Source organism: Chaetodon trifascialis, chromosome 12 (genome assembly GCF_039877785.1).
Source record: "Chaetodon trifascialis isolate fChaTrf1 chromosome 12, fChaTrf1.hap1, whole genome shotgun sequence".
In the NCBI taxonomy this organism is placed as follows: Eukaryota; Metazoa; Chordata; class Actinopteri; order Chaetodontiformes; family Chaetodontidae; genus Chaetodon; species Chaetodon trifascialis.
Genome location: NC_092067.1, coordinates 7,490,648 through 7,507,500, shown reverse-complemented (window position 1 = coordinate 7,507,500; position 16,853 = coordinate 7,490,648). Strand labels below are relative to the sequence as shown.

The 16,853-nt window shown below is 41.5% G+C and overlaps 1 protein-coding gene across 2 annotated transcripts in view; it reads right to left on the bottom strand.

Moving 5' to 3' along the window:
* The window catches only part of arhgef49 (Rho guanine nucleotide exchange factor 49), a 57,733-nt gene that overhangs the window by 39,552 nt on the left and 1,328 nt on the right, over positions 1-16,853 (bottom strand). The window lies entirely within an intron of this gene.

Sequence of the window (16,853 nt, the reverse complement as noted above, 5' to 3'; positions counted from 1 at the left end):
TCACAGACAAAGTGCAGACAGGTGCTGCTGCTGTCTCGTCATCCTGGCCACTTTTCAACGCTTGATTAATCCATCATTCTCCGTCATTTCATTCTCTCCAGTCGGACTGAAGTGACAGCTGTTCTATCAGCCGATAACCTGGATCACATACAGAAGTTCACAGAGCGTGTGTGATAAGAGCAATCCACCACAGTGCCGAGGTCTCCAGACCGAACCACAAATGGAACCAATGGCAACAGAGACGCTGCCACGATCACATGATGCATCATCTCTCCAGGTCTAATTTAATAAGCGTAAAAGTTAAGGTCTTACAGCTCTTTTTGCATTTTTTTGTGGGGTATTTTATGCCTTTGTTGCTAAATTGACAGTAGTAAGATAACAGGAAATGAGGGTGGGAGAGAGTTGGGTAATGACATGCAGCACAGACTGGACTCAGACCAGTGATGATGCTGGTCATGGTTGCCAATTTATCTCCTGGCAAGCACAGAGCACTGCCTTTTTAATGTTGTAGTTGACCCCTACACAGCATGACAAAGCTTTTATCTTAATTTTAGACCCTTCAGAAAGGCCTACTTTGATTTACAATTTACTGGGTAGAACAGTGTAAAATTCTGTTAACATCATGGCTGAATGATGTGTCTACACGACATAACTGAGAACAACCTCTGTGTTGAACAAGATAACGTTGAAATATTGGTCACATGTCTGACCGAGGTGCAATGTTGAAACATCCTAGCTATAGTAAATACATCTTTTTGAGGGCATCAGTTCAGCGCGTTTTCTACACTTGTCATTTCCTGTGACGCAGGACAAAATACTGGGATGTGTGTGCACTATAGCATGGCTTTTATCTTCTATGGTGAACAAAAACGATAAATAAAACATTGTGCATGTACGTCTCAGACTGCGAGCAGACACTTGTTCATCGTGCACATGACTACAGCTGGGATTATATAGACTGTTAAACAAACAAAATGGTTTAGGGGGAAATTCTAGGACTTTGTCCAGTAGAGCAAATTTAAAGATGACTCAATATAAATGAACATGAGTTGAACCATTTGCCATGTGATTGAAACGACAGCATAAGTAGTTTAGACAATTGCCCACAATGATATACAGCATTACAGCCTCAAACACACAGGAGGAGGATGGATGGGTCAAGAAAACATCTGTTTTCAATGTTGGTTTCTTTTGACCATCACCACAAGGTTCTCTAAACTTAGCCACGTGGTTATTTCTGTCACCATGAGAGCAAAGGTCCCTTAACCTTAACAAAGTAATTACTTTAACCCAAACCTATCCTAACCAAGTCTGTTTATTGTTCATACCTCACAAAAACCGTCACCATCGCACTGTTGCATCATAACAATCCTATCCTGTCAGTAGAGGCATCAAGTGTCAGATCATAACTCACAGTGGAGGCTTTGATGATAAACACCAATCTTTCCAGTGATTTGAAGATTTCTTCGTCTATCATGAGTTATGAAAATGAATGGATTAAGAAATATTTCTGTATCACCACACAGCACATGTCTTTAAATAACACCGGTGTGACTTCAGTGTGACATTTCTATCTCTATTCTACCTCTAAATCCCATTTTCCTCATTAATATGCACATTTATTTACACAGCAGGATGCTCAATATGTAATCAGATCATCCGCTCTGTCAGAGGAAACGTGTGGTAAAAGTGAACAATTTTTACATGCGACGCATCAACACCATGCATGACTGTTGCATAACTGACAGCATGTGGTGTGTGTGTGTGTGTGTGTGTGTGTGTGTGTGTGTGTGTGTGTGTGTGTGTGTGTTTGCCTTTTGCTGGCTATATAGAGAGAGACTCCAGGGGCTCTCCACAACCCTGACTTCCTGTGGGAGTAAGTCACAAAAGGCACCATGCAGGCATCAGACAGATGGCTCTTGGTGTGTTTATGTCTATGACAAAATGAGTACAGAGACAGCTATGGATAACTGTCAAATGGAGACAAAATGATAAGACAAAATATGGGTCACTTCCAGCACGTTCGCGCTGCCAGAATTACACCAAAGCCCAACCCTTTCTTTTGTTTCCCTCATCTACACAAGACAAACTTTAAAACACCACTTTTTTCACTTTGCACATTTTGGTCCAACTCCATCATCCACTGTGAGAGCAAGAGAACAGAGCAAGAGAACAGAGCGGTATCAGGTGTTGCTGAAGCCATTATCAACAGTCAGTGCAGCCCGTGAACTGCACGGGGTGTGTTCATGAAGCGTCTACTGTTCTGCATCTCAGGGTTAACTGCCATCAAAAGAAATGTGCAAATAGACTCCAGCGTTCAAGCATTTCTCCAATATTTAGCGATCAGTATGGCAACCACAGCAGGGCATTAATCGGATTGGATGGAGGTGGGATAGTGTGTTTATGCTGCAGTACATTAATATACAGTATTTAATCACTGCCAAACGGACCATGGTGAAATCCAGTTTTACACTCTTTAATGGCCATTTGAATTCTGCAGTGACTGCATGGGAGCAAAATGACTGCAGCCACTGCTCAGGTTGGAAACAGGGAAGCGCTGAATGCTGCTGAGGACCTGGACAACATCAGCATCATGACAGGCTTCTCACATCAAGAGCCTGAGCAGAAGTGCAACTACTCTCATAATCCATTAACTGTTTTGTTGATTCCAGCATTTCAAATGTGCATTTAATTGTACATTAAGCAGCTGCTTTGGACTGTTGGATGTATTAAATCAAATCACCATTAGCTCTGGGATATTGTGACAGGAATGACTGTTTTCTGACATTTACTATACCAAATGATTAATCGATTAATCAAAACAGCCGTCAGGTTAATCAACAGTTCATTATTTGCAATCAAGTGAAAACTTTGCATTTACCTCGATTTTCTGCTCAATTTTTGAGGCTCAAAACTTGACTAAACTAAACTTAGCATCAAATGGAAGCCTAATAGCAACCTGTCAGACAGGAGGAGGTGAACTGATGAAATTAACTCTGTGCTGCATTGTTGTATAACAAGATTATATAAATGATTCACATTAAGGCTGCTTTTTGGACTACTTTGTGGCAGAAGAACTGCATAAAAAAAACACTAACACTTTCACACTGGACAAAAATCCACTAACACTCACTAACATCTGGCTTTTGTCTTCAGCGGAAAATTCAACAATCAGCATTATTATTCACTAACTGTGAGCGTGCTGTTAGGTGCTGGGCAGGGAGCGTACAGTGGGACTATCAGAGTGTGTTTGCAAAAAACAGATGCCTGCTGGTCCTGGAAACATGACAGACAGCAGAATTTGTACAACCAAAACAATGAGCTAAAAGAGGCTAAAAAGCTCCACAGAGCTGCAGAGGTGATGATAACTGTCTGTGACTACGGGTGACACCTTACACATTAGATGTAGCCGTTCTATCCATTGTTAATATAGAAAAATCATTGTGGAGCTTAAAGAGCTCAAAACTTGGCATGTAAATTATGTGCTTTTGCTTATGTTATGACTACGCATTTGTCAGTGTGTGTGTGTGTGTGTGTGTGTGTGTGTGTGTGTGTGTGTGTGTGTGTGTGTCTGTTGGTGTCCAGGTTAGCCCTATCCTGTTATCAGAACCATACACAGAGCTCTAGGTGGTACTGACACCGACGGTGGGGATGAGATGTATCCACTGAGCTGCCCTTCTCCGCCCGGCGACACGCGGTTAGATAATTTATGAGGGCTCCACCATTGGTTCAATAATTCATAGAGCCCTCGCTCTGCCGTGGGTGAGTCACGGACAAGCCTTTTACTGAGAGAAAGAGAGTGAGTAAGACACAATGAGAGATAGAGAGAGAGAGAGAGAGAGAGAGAGAGAGAGACATCTGTGGTGTGCAAACTCAATAAGAACTTGCCACACCATTACTTTTTGAGGCTTGCTAAATTTAGCACGGCTTCCATGACTCAGGGGAGGAGCTGCACGAGGAGCTGAAGGAGGGTGAGCCAGCTTTTAGTCTCGAGGAAGTAACCCTGGGAGCCCAAAAGCATGAAGCAGAGGGTTTTTCCTGAACCAACAAACACAGCAGGAAGTAAAAACGAGAGAGGCTTCAGTCATGTCATTTGTCCATATTATTACGCACACACCAAGGAAGGCTAATAGAGTGTGCACATGCAGTGTGTTCACATAATGTAGACCTCAATGCTGCACAATGGCTGTTGCTGTTAGTTCTCCTGGGGAGGAACAATGCATTGTTGTTGGCCCCCTTGGCTGGGAATGTTTACATATCGGGGGGGGACGTTAATACAGGATGTTGTAAAAGATGGCCTTTGCCAGTGTGTTTATCTGGAGCTTGATTGCTTGGCAACCACAGGGGCATTGTGGGACACAGTGCGGTCCTTTGATTCATGACAATCAATAGGGCAATGGGTGGAGGTTGATGGAGGGTGCAATGCACAAAGGCAGAGAGTGGCACACATACAGGAAAGTAGGCGCAGGCTCAACACACTGAACTATATTCCAACCATTAACTGGGTTTTTCTCCACTGACATAAAGGTAAACTTGGGTAAGCTTGATGAATCAGAGTGAGGTCTATGTTCTGTACGACTCTATGTTTTCTGTACATCGTCTGTGGTGTACAGTTCTGCAAATACACCAATTTGTTGTTCTCCAAAAGAGCAATGTAACAACTTTTAGAACCAACAAGCATTTAAAACACGCATGTTATTAGAAAGATGGTACATAATCTTAACATCCCTTTAAATTACAAGGGATGTGAAAATGGTGTGAGTGGGTTAGGACCCCAGTGTATTCAGTAATAGGGGAAATTATGAAAGAATTTAATAAGTGCAGCACGAAATTGTCCAGTACATACTCCTGTTAATATTGTAGAGTGAGAAAGGTGGGAGTCATTAAGGATGACTTCAACCTACATGTCTTCAGTCATTCCTGGGCTTCACTTGCAGATTTCATATTTTGTGGTTGTGTGAACACACATAACATTCAATTAAATGAACTTATTTTCTAATGAGTGCATGGATGGAATAGGGCTAATGATTAACTCCCAATTTGATACTATCATGATACTTGGGTGTCAATTCAATATGTATTGCGATTTTCAAGTACTGCAACTCGATTTTATGATATATAACAATTTTTGTTTTTAACACTAGACAATGAGAAATAGCTGACTCATACAATTCTAGACTGTATATCATGAGTCAGTCAGTCCTTCTGAGTTTTATTTCAGCAGCATCATTGCTATACAGCATATAAACATTTACATTTAGCTGTTGCTCATCCAGGAAGTGCCTTAAGACAACAATACATGAAATAAGGGGTTCTGATCACATAGCTGCAAAACTAATGCTATTCCCACCAGCCTTTGCTGGCTTTTGTGTACTTAACTGAAAGCAAGATGCTAATGTAGAGCTGCATTTAACACTGCTGTGCCAAGCATGGCTGACTCTTGCTCGTTTAGGTATAAATCTCACTCTGTTCTTACAGTAGGATAGTTGTATGATCACAACGCAGCACGGGAAGTGACCCATTTCCCTCAGTAACTTCTGCTTCATTCACTCATGACGTGTGTTGGTGTGCATGACCCACATCCCTGGGCTCAGAAAAGTAAACCAGGGATGTGGGTTAGTGAAAGGAAAGTGCCCGTGACATTTTCCCAGATGCCATGGTGACATCTTCAAATTTACAGTTTCTTCTCACGTTTGAGAAGCTGAAACTGCATGACTTCAACAACTGTTACCTATTAGCAATATTGATATACATTTCCTGTTAATCACCGAATCAATTAATTGATTAATGGCTTCAGCACTTCTGACAAATACATCAATATCCATACCAAGACTGGGTCTCCTCACTGTAGGTCCAACATTTTCAGTGCAAAACATGGCAGTGTTTTGTACTGGGGTGCTGTGTGCAGGCTAATTTGTTATGATGATCTGCTCTGCTCAGCAACAGCCAAATATGCTGGTAGTGTATGTTTTTATTGATTAGACCAGGCAGCGCATTAGAACAGATGTCCTGCCTGGAAAAGAGGAAAAATGGAAACCAGGGCCACACGTAACCATCATGACCCATTACCCTGATTCATTATTTAATTTTCCATCCACTCCTGACGGGGCTGACAGGAAAGAGAGCCACGCAACCAGCACAACTCCATTAAACTGGCATTTACATGTCAGATGTTACATAAAGAACACTGTCTGACCTATATTCTTGGATGTGTTTGCTAATGAGTATTTGAGTGTACAGTATGTGTGTACACATGCTTCCTCCTGAGCCTTGTATTGGCTGATTTAAAGCCCTGTGAGTGGAGGAGAGCCTGCTCTCATAATCAGCATGCCTGCAGCTGCACAGTACACTGAATGAACCCAGCCCTCCTGATGGGAAGCCTTGAAATCCGATTTTCCTGTCAATCTATCTGTCTCCACAGCGTACCATACAGTCCCTCTCAAAGCTGGGTCTCTTGTACACATCTACATGCCTCTCTCATCAGCCTTGATTGCTCTCCTCCAGATGATACCACAGATGTAGTTAGTGCGACTGATGTACTGCAGGATTATGCTGCTGGTGGCTAATATGGCTTTCATCATCATTTCCACTACAAATAAACACTAAACTGGTTCTGAGGTTGAAATATCACCACGGGGAAATGAAAGAAGGTGCACTTTCTTTACTATGTTAAACAGCTCTATTTCATTCCATAGTGCCACAGAGGTACCAGCATGCATCTGAATAAGTATTAGCCAAACAGGAAATTGCCAAATAAATCTCCTGCTCTGCAGAGACATGACTGGGCTTCATTCATCTGCGAAATGGATGCTTCTCTTAATATTCAGCCTAAATTAATCGCCTCAGTAGATACAGTAAACACAGGGTTGTTGACACATCGACATCTCTGTGCAATATATCTGCAGATGGTGCACTGGACTGAATGTATTGAATCTACTGTACTGAAGGTAACAGGACACTTTCAGTCAAGGCAAGATTAGCCTCTGAAATACAGAGGCACATATACACTCATTCCTTTAGCACTTTAACACAGATATATAACATAACCATTCATAACTCATTCATTATTTAATATTTCATTTAATGCTATACAAATGCTTTTACTCATACGACTGTCTTCACTTAAGTAGTACTGTCATCATTGTTTTGACATTCGGTGATAATGGTATGTCACATTATTTTGTAATTATATCAATAACATTAATATTACACCCTCCTGCTACACATTTCATACTCTACTCTGACCAAAAGGACTAAATATAAACACAAACATGCACAGCTACACATCACTCACATTGACTCTATGTATTCTAGTCTAATTCCTGTTTCTGGATGCTCATAATATCACACACACCGATCTGGTACCTTCTTATGTTTATACTGTTTTCCATCCATCCATCCATCCATCCATCCATTTTCTACACCGCCTATCCCTTTCGGGGTTGCTGTTTATCATTTAGTTTCTTATTTATCTACCTTTCATTCTCACATCTGACTAATTCTCTTTGCAAATACTCTCTGCAGATTCACATCACTGTCATCATTACTACCATTGCATCGTGGGGTGTGGTGCGGGCAGTGGGGCTGGTGCAGCAATTGCTTGCCTGGGACATGGTGTCCACCGGCCTCTATGGGCTTTCCTGGCATGTCGGAGGGCTACTGAAGGCACCCTGGATGGAGGGGTGGGTGGGCTACGGTCCTGGCATCTCACCCATGGTGACCGGTCATGCTCACATCACATCGTGTTTTTACTGTTTTTTTCCCCCAGTATGTGATGCTGAGACTGGAAATGGTCTCCTTGTGGCATGGGATGTAATCTCAACACCCCCGCTCACCTGATGCGTCCGCTCGAGTCGCAGTGTTAGGTGCCTGGGTGGGTCAGACCATGACCGCTAGCTTAATGAGAGCATATGAAGTTGACCACATGTCTGAGCCTGCATTGGAGACTAAACCACCCAATATTCATTGCAAGAGTACAGAGCATAACCAGAATGTCAGCATCAGCCAGTCATCCAGCATCTCCTCTTCATCTCACACACACACAACCTCAACCAGCCTTTAGCAGCAGTAACTGGCTGGTATTATTACAATTATTTATATATTGTCGTTTGTTGTTGTGGTGTTGCTGTTGCTGTTGCTGTTGTTGATGATGATAATGATGATGTTATCAGTATGATGATTTTTGTACCATTAATTGTGCCCTTTATTTTATTTTAGGGCTTTTGTTGGATATTGTCTTCTCTAACTGACTGACTTTATGTCTCACCTTATGTCTTCATGCACTTTACACCAATTAAATAAACAAAAACAAAAGAAACATCAGCATTAACAAATCAATAGAGCAAGCTGGCCGGGGCATATTATAATGCAGAATATTCAGACAGTGGGCAAGGCTTTTTGAATCTCAATGACACTGTACTTAGGCAGAATTAAGGCAACAGGCAAGAACTGCTGGAGGCAATTACTCTGTATGAGGATGATGTCTATCAAACATAATTGTGCTAAAGAGGGTAACATTATGCAACAATGACATAACTGAGTGTCCAAGGAAAGAGTGGGAAGCCAACAAGGTCGCTATACTTTGAGTAACGTCACATGGAAAAGCCATTAGAGGAGACCTTGGGCTGTCTCTGAATGAAAAGCCACTAGCTTTTGACTTAAAAAAGAGGCTTCTAATGTTAGACACGGTCAGAAAGCAGAGAAGACACTGTGGGAAAAACCACTGCTTATTTAAGTGAACAAAAAAATGGCATTTTCTATTTCAAGCATGGAGATTAAACTATACGCAGGAAACAACGTGGTCAGCCAGGTTGCACAGCAAGTGTATTTTATATTTGGTGTGCACAGGACCGTGTGCAAACAAACATTAGCACTGCATGAAAAAATCCAGCCTCCTCATTCATTTCACTGCAGGGGAGCACACACAGAGGGCTGTGGCGAGAAACGTGAAGCTGCCCGGCTAAACGTTTGAGCGTGGCTGAACGTCTTCTGCACTGCAGTTTGAGAACAGTGCATTGGCTAATCAAACAAGTGCAAGCACACATTCCAAGCACACATTTGTAAGGTAAATGGGATAATCCTACTGTCCACCTCTTGATTAACAAGGATGGAGGATGAAAGGATTGTTGCTGTGAGAACTTTCCAGAGTTGGACATTGTGTCTCAGTGTAGTGTGTGCAGTGTTTTGGTGTCCGATAACCTTAAAACTCATGGTTCTATGACTCAAACTGGTCTTCCTAGATTATTTTTCACATCTTGTCACTGGTACTTCTAAAAACAGGAAGACCTGCAGATTTTTTTTTTAACACAGTGCAATTAGTAAGAGAGCTAGTGCCAGAAGTTTGAATGTTATGTTCCCTCTGTATATTCTGGTCCAGACTTCTAAATATATTGAACTTTAGAGGTTTTTGAGTGTTAGGCATAGCGCACCTTCCAGGCCCCAAAGATGCAGGCCAAGCTAACGAGATGTGGACTTACCAAGATGGAGTTAAAGCAATTAATCCATGATTATCTTTCCAAATTATCAAGATCTAAGCTACATAAGGCTGATAACGGATGAAATTATGGAACGTTTTAATTTGCGTATTGTGGTCATTTTGAATGATTCTAGGCCACAGGCCTACAAAAGCACACACTGCATCTACAGTCTGAATCTCGTCTATGTGTGAATCTGTTAAGCCCGTCCCCGCCCAGCCCAAAATTAAACCTTTGTCTCAGATGCCTTTACAGTAAGAAAAGGGAGAACAAAACCCTTCACCAGAACATGTTCTGGTAATGCTGCAGCACTGTTTCTCTTTCAGCACTTCATGGGGGAGAGACACAGTGGGAGAGAAAGAAAGGAGGAGGGAGGAAGCAGACCTGTGGTTTAATCCTTATTTTACCAACCAAATCGCTAACGGCAACGCAGATGCACTGCGAGTCAGCTCAGGGTCTTCAGCCTCTCCAACCTGACAGTTTCCTTTGGGACTCTGCCGATCAACAAAACAACATCTTTAGTGAACACAAGCATGCCGATTCAGCTGCTTTCAGGATGATCCTTCCTACTGGTAAAAATGTGCTCTGACCTGAATCTTAATCGTCCATAGGAAGGCCGCAGACATAAACACATGCACACACACAAACACACAAGCTGAGGCCGTCTTCAAGCTGTCAGGTAGAGCAGCACAGAAGCTTTCAGTCTCATTAACATTCTGCATCTGGCTTCACATCACAACACACACACACACACACACACACACACACACACACACACACACACACACACACACACACACAGGGAGCAGTCTCCTTTGAGAGAAACATATTTGCTGGTAAAATGCCACTGCCTTCACTATATGTTTTTTTTTCTCTCATTCTTTAAGAAAAATGCTCCTGGGCAAAAATCCACTCGTTCAGAAAGCTATTTTTGTTCTGTTTTCTATTTTGTGCAAGAGCCGCTAATGGTTAATTACTTCAAGGCTAGCCATTGGGAGGGATTTGGTGAGTGATTCTCGTCTCAGTAGCAATTTAAAAAATGCCACAGTCTGAATCTGTTGTTTTGTGTCCATCAGCTAACTTGCAAACTTGTGGTTTCATAAAAATAAAATCTTTGACTATTGCCCTGAAAGCCCATCCTCACCAGAAAAACAACCATATAGGTGCTTTGCAATGTTGCTTTACTAGACTTTGCAAGCAGATATCAGGATTCAATTTTCTGTTTATTGCTGGGTGGCCTCTAGTGGCCATATTGTGACAGGAGCAAAGCAGGAAGTCAGGTGATGTAGTGTAAAGAGCAAGAGAGTCTGCATTTGGAGAGGAGTGGGTGGATGGAGGGGTCAAACAAACACAGGACTTTCACCCAGGAGCCCACTGTTCATGTCCCCTGAGAAACTGAAAGTCAGCATCACATAAGGTACTTACATTACATCACGTACCTAACAGTAACATACTTATTTTAAGCCATGACCTTTTTCCTAAACTAGTTGTTTTGTTGCGATTATATGTCATTTTGGGAGTCAATGGCAATCAACCTATTCAGCCATATCAGTGAGGATTTATTGGCCCTGAAAAGGAAGCAGACGTGTGTCACCGATAACGAGTCGCTACAGTGACATGATCCCTCTCGGCATTCCTGCCAAGCATTCCTTTTAATGTACAATGAAGGCCGATGCACACTTTGATTCCTTGGCTCTACAGATGTTGGTAAAAAATTGGTGTCTACTTCACTCCTGATGGAAAAAAAAGAAAATGGTAAGTTTAAGACAGGCGTTAATGGGGAGTCTGTCCCCTTTATCTGCAGCTTCTCCCACTTTTTTCCTCTTCTGAAGGGAAAAAGCAGTGAATGTAAGTTTGGCCAGAGGTGGAACAGACTGGAGCATTAGAGCATGTAGTGTAGAAAAGAAGAGGGAAAAGGAGGTGCAGAGAATAAGAGCAAGGTTATAGATGGTTGTTAGCGAAGGAGAGAAAAAGGTTGGATGTGGAGGCAGAACGAGCACAGCTGGAGTCCTGTCTGCAGCTTTACTCATGGTTACACCAGATGATGGGTGGAGAGGTCTGACATTGAGGGAGCTTTTACGCTGCCACAGGCTATCAGCGAGGTTGGTGCTTTTAGAAAATGACTGCACTGACAGGAAGCTGCTGCTGCAACTTCAAAGTAACCACCTCCATCTTTTGTCTGATTTACTAGAAACCTACCTTACAGTCACTTAACGTGTAAAAGTGCAAAGGCAGCTTTCCAGGTCAGGGTGGAGTTATGACAGATGCAGCGAGCAGTAAACACGGCAGGCCAAAATTAGAAACATCTTCAGTGATGTTTTTAGACATGCAGAGTTTCTGTGGTGATGTACAGAATAGACTATTAAGCACAGCGGCAGGTTTTGTCCTACTGTATGCTAACAGACTAATAAACCTGAATGGATTATGCAGACTAATCCAGATAATAATATTATGGGATGAAGGTCACATTAGAGAAGGCTACACCTCTCTTGTACCACAAAGACATTACAGATTAATTCTGTAAGCACGTAAAGTATTAAAAACCACAAGTTTCTCACGTAAACTGTTAACAAATATTTGGCTTGTTATTTCAATTAAAACTACTTGAATGTATTTGATTATTTGTGTTTTGTTCTTTCTTGTTGAAATTAGATATTTTACATGTCTGTTGACTTCATCACAAGAGAAATGCTGCTGGGTGTGTGACGTCACAGGTGTCCACATGTGAATCTGTCGCATGTGGAAATCATGTGCTAACCATGTGAAATGTGTTTCAAGTTGGCTGAATTCATTTTTTCTGAGAACAATACAACAGGGAAAAATACTTTATGACAAAGAAAAGGCCTGCACTCTAAATCTTATGAAAATGCATTACGTCATAATGTATTTTCAGAGTTACACTGTCATATTTAATGTCATTGGATTATTATTACTGATGCATAAATGTGTAGCTAGTATTTTAACTGTACAGCTGGTAGTTTAACCTATAATAATTAATTTGATCGTAATAGAACACATTCTTTGCCTGTAAAACCCTAAATCAATGTAGCTATCAACTAAAGCTGTCAGAGAAATGTAGTGAAAGAAAGGTGTAAAATTTGCCTCCTAAATGTAGTGGAGTAGCAGTATAAAGTAACAGAGTATGAGAGTTCTTGAGTTAAGTACAAGTATCTCATAACTGAATCTGAGCACATACTTGAGTAAATGTACTTTACACCAGCGAGCACAGCTTGACAATAAACTAAACAAAACATAACCAATAAGCTTGACACACAATTCATTCTATAAATATAAAACATGCAATCTGGGCTTGCTGAGAGTATACTGTTTATTGCCAGGATCATGCTGAGGTATATTCCAAACTGATTACATCAACCAAATATCAAACGACTGAAGCTTATTCATCTCTGGTGACTCTGTCTGCAATATCAAGCAACCCTGTGAGGCATATCAATCCCAAGGTTCAGAGACTCAAGGCTAGAATCTGTATTTATTTGTGGAGAAGGAGTCGATACACTATCCATGTCCTTCGTAACTCTTTTTTTTTACACTGCTGCGTGTCTGTGTGAGTTGTACAGTATGTTCGTTTATTTGAAGATATCTCAGCCAACCAGCCCAGCCAGCCTTGTCAGACTGACAGAGCATGGATGCTAAGCGCCTGTATTAGCATTTTATCAAGTGACCTTCCTGCTCTCCAGCCCGCCTGTTAAAAACTGTTTTCTTTTTCACTCCAGCCTTCACTTTCCTCCAGTGAACACGCAATAAGAAGCTCTGTATGACCCAAGCTGCACCGCATCACTCAAAACTGTTGGACCAGGACAGATCACTCTCGCTCTCAGCATTAACTGTGTCTCCAAGACCGTGCAGCCATGTTTTGAGGATTTATTTACATTCAGTGTAAAAGGACATAATTAACTGTTTCACCTCCAGCAGCAGTGGTTCTTGATGTCTCCCAGAGGCAGTTTGTTGTTGCCACAGCTGCCTGGTTCTTAATTACTCCAGTGGTAATTAGTAGTTGTCCATAATTGGGATAGGGACTCCTGACTGTCATCCACCCATAATGCCCTTTGTTGATTGTGTTAGCGGGTAAAAAGGGTGACAGGACACACACACACACACACACACACACACACACACACACACACACACACACACACACACACACACACACACACACACACACACACACACAGTCCGTCAGGCTGTCTTCATGTGGCCGTGCATGCAGCTGTGACTGATGTTCTGACGGGACACAAGGGGATGTGTTACAGTTTATCCTATGCAAGAACAAAGGAGGTTCTCAGGGGACAATGGGTTTGACATACCAGGTTCGATTTGCTGCCCTGAATCTAATAGTTATTTAGTTGACATTATTTCTTTTGACTTCAATGCCTAAAAATAAAAACTTAGCTGGCATCAACCAGCTTAACATCAAAAACATCTTTTCCAGTGAATTATTGTGGCCAATTTGCTGAAAATGTCTTGCGTTCTTTTTAGGCATGTGTAATCACTGTGGTTTGGAATCAAGGTTGCATTCCTCTCCTCGCCGACTGACAGGGCTGAGTGCCTTTTGACTGACGTCAACATCAAAGTAGAGGATTTTTACAGACATGCGTCTCTTTATTCTGCTTTGTACTATTTTAAAAATGTCCATGCTCCTGCATGTCAAGACGTTGCAGCTTGCGGTGTAAAGCACATTGTTGAGAAGTCTGAAGAATAACTGAAGCTTCAAGCCAAGGCGAGGTCTGCACCCTCAGCAGACGCCAGTCAATAAAAACTGCTGGAACCAGCTCTATTGTATATGACCCCTTTGGATGATGAGGTTGATCTAACCATTATCTAAACCCTGTGGAAGGTCATGGGTGGCTGGAGCCTGTCCCAACTTACATTGGGTGAGAGGTGGGTTACAACCTGGATAGATGGCAGTATATCACAGGGCTAACACCAATTACACTCAGATTCCCCACTAACCCCAGCACCACCATCACGCCACCCTGGTTGAACTCTATATAATAATAATAATAATAATAATAATAATAATAATAATAATAATAATAATAATAATAATAATAATAATAATACATTTGAATGAGAATGTTGAGCATGAATCTTACTTCCTGATCTTGGCTACAAAATCAGAATTTCATGGCTTTCAACCACATTTCACGGTCTTAATCAGCAGATGCAGTTTGCTCAGTTATCATTATTAGACCAAAGTTTCACACTTTCAGTAGGTCATGTGATGACAACTGAGCAAACTCCATCCACTAAAGAACACTGTGAGATGCAGTTTAAAGCTGCAGAAAAAGCTAGTAAGCAGACTTTGATTTAAGAGGGGTTTTTGGTCAAATAAATCTGGCAAATGTACACAAAAATCACACATGCATTAATCAAATTAATGTTTAATACGATGACATATGACCTACTGTTTAAAAACATTTCTTCTAAACTAAATGTTGCACAAATTTGGATATATGACCATCATGACATGATGCTACTCGCTTCAATTTATCAGCTTGCAGAAATGGTTTGTCAGCTAAAAATACAAAATACAACCAGACAAAACTGACAGTCTACACTGTAAAGTGGTATCATTTTTGTAGTCAGCTGTATACTGTGCAAAAAACATAGAAGCTTAATCCCCTAATGACCACAGTAATGGGAAGTCAGTGGTCTAAAAAAACACCTGATCTCAGCCAATAAGTTAATGGAAGGTAATTATACTCTGTCCAGCCAAGTTGACGTTGCTTTAAAACAAAACCAGTACATTACGATGCCTGTCACAAGTGTACACATTAGCATTAGAGGACCCTGGGGCCCTTAGTATACCTGCCAGACATTTCTGCTGGCTTAGCCTGACAGATCGACCTGTCTCATTAAATCTAGTGTTATTGACTGAGTGTGTGTGTGTGTGTGTGTGTGTGTGTGTGTGTGTGTGTGTGGGTGTGTGTGTGCCTGTGCACGTACGGCTATCTTTCTGAGAACCAATTTGAGCGTTAGACCTTGGAAGTGATGGTATTTTGGGAAATGAGGATATTTTGGTCAGTCCTCACTTTCAGACAGACCTTCAACCAGCTGTTTGACGGTTCGGTTTAGGTTTAGGGTTGAGGTAAGGCATTTTAAGATATTTCACTCGGTGTCCTCACAAGGATAGCAGTGTGCGTGCACATATGTGTGTGTGTGTAACTTGCAGGAAACAGGACGAATTGACCTTTTAACACATCAGCTCACTGAGTAAGACCATGTAGAGCTCAGATCGAAAGCAACAAAGCACTACTATGTGGAGGAACACCTATTAGTTTCCACAGTGTGGCGTCTCCCACTGAGTTGGACATTGACAGACAGATAACGCACAGGACTGAATGACCAAATAATGCCAGTTAAGTCAGTTTAATGGAGCAGTTTCCCCTCATGCCCTGAAACACACATTTCTCCATGTTTGCACATATAAATAACACAAAATCATCCCCTGATTTACAAAGGATTGGCTGTTAAGTGTAATATATCATGATCCACCTAAAACTATAACATTTTCCAGTTAGATTAGAGCTTCTGATGCAGCCCTGACTTGAGGTTTAGATATTGCTGACTCCAGCAATATCTTTTCTGGCTATAAGACATTTCTTCAACTCATTTTGAAAGTAGCTAGTAAGAACTTGGGAAAGACCTCAAACAGAAGCTTGATTTATGAATAGGTGATGCAACACCATCAAGGTCGTTAAAACCCCCAAATTCCCAGAAACAATACCAAGGACATGACTTCAGTGGTAGCTACGGGCATGTTATCAATTCTGAAATATCCCTGAAAATAGTATGAAATTACTTGTCTTTGAATGCACCAAATTCTAGTGACATGGTCATTTAAACTAACACTTTAGAAAGAAAAGAAAAGAAAATGGAAAAGACTTAGTAGCAAAACTAATCAATAAGTCAAGAAAACCATCCACGCCAAGCATTATGCAAGCTAAGCAGGAACAGCAGTATGTTTTATACATCCTGCAGGAGACGCCATTACAATCCAGATGGTTTTTCAGTCACATGACCCTCATCTTGGAAAAATGACTTTGACTAAGTCTGTTTTCATCAACTATTTATGCATAGCATGATGCAGTAGTTTCCATTCCTGGAAAACAAAAATACTGCTGCTGGTGCAAACAACACAATTTTACCGTGTTCATTAACATTATCTGACTGCGATCTGGAAGTCAGCCAGCCAGCACTCCCATCAGCCCCAGGGGTACTTCCAGTCATGGCTTCAATGCACCTGCCTGCTGTAGCCCAGTCATCCCCAAAACGTTGCACTGAAAGACTCCCAGGAGTATCTGAGAGACTCGTGGACCCGCCGAGGGAAATAAGGAATAACTGCACTATTTCATTTAC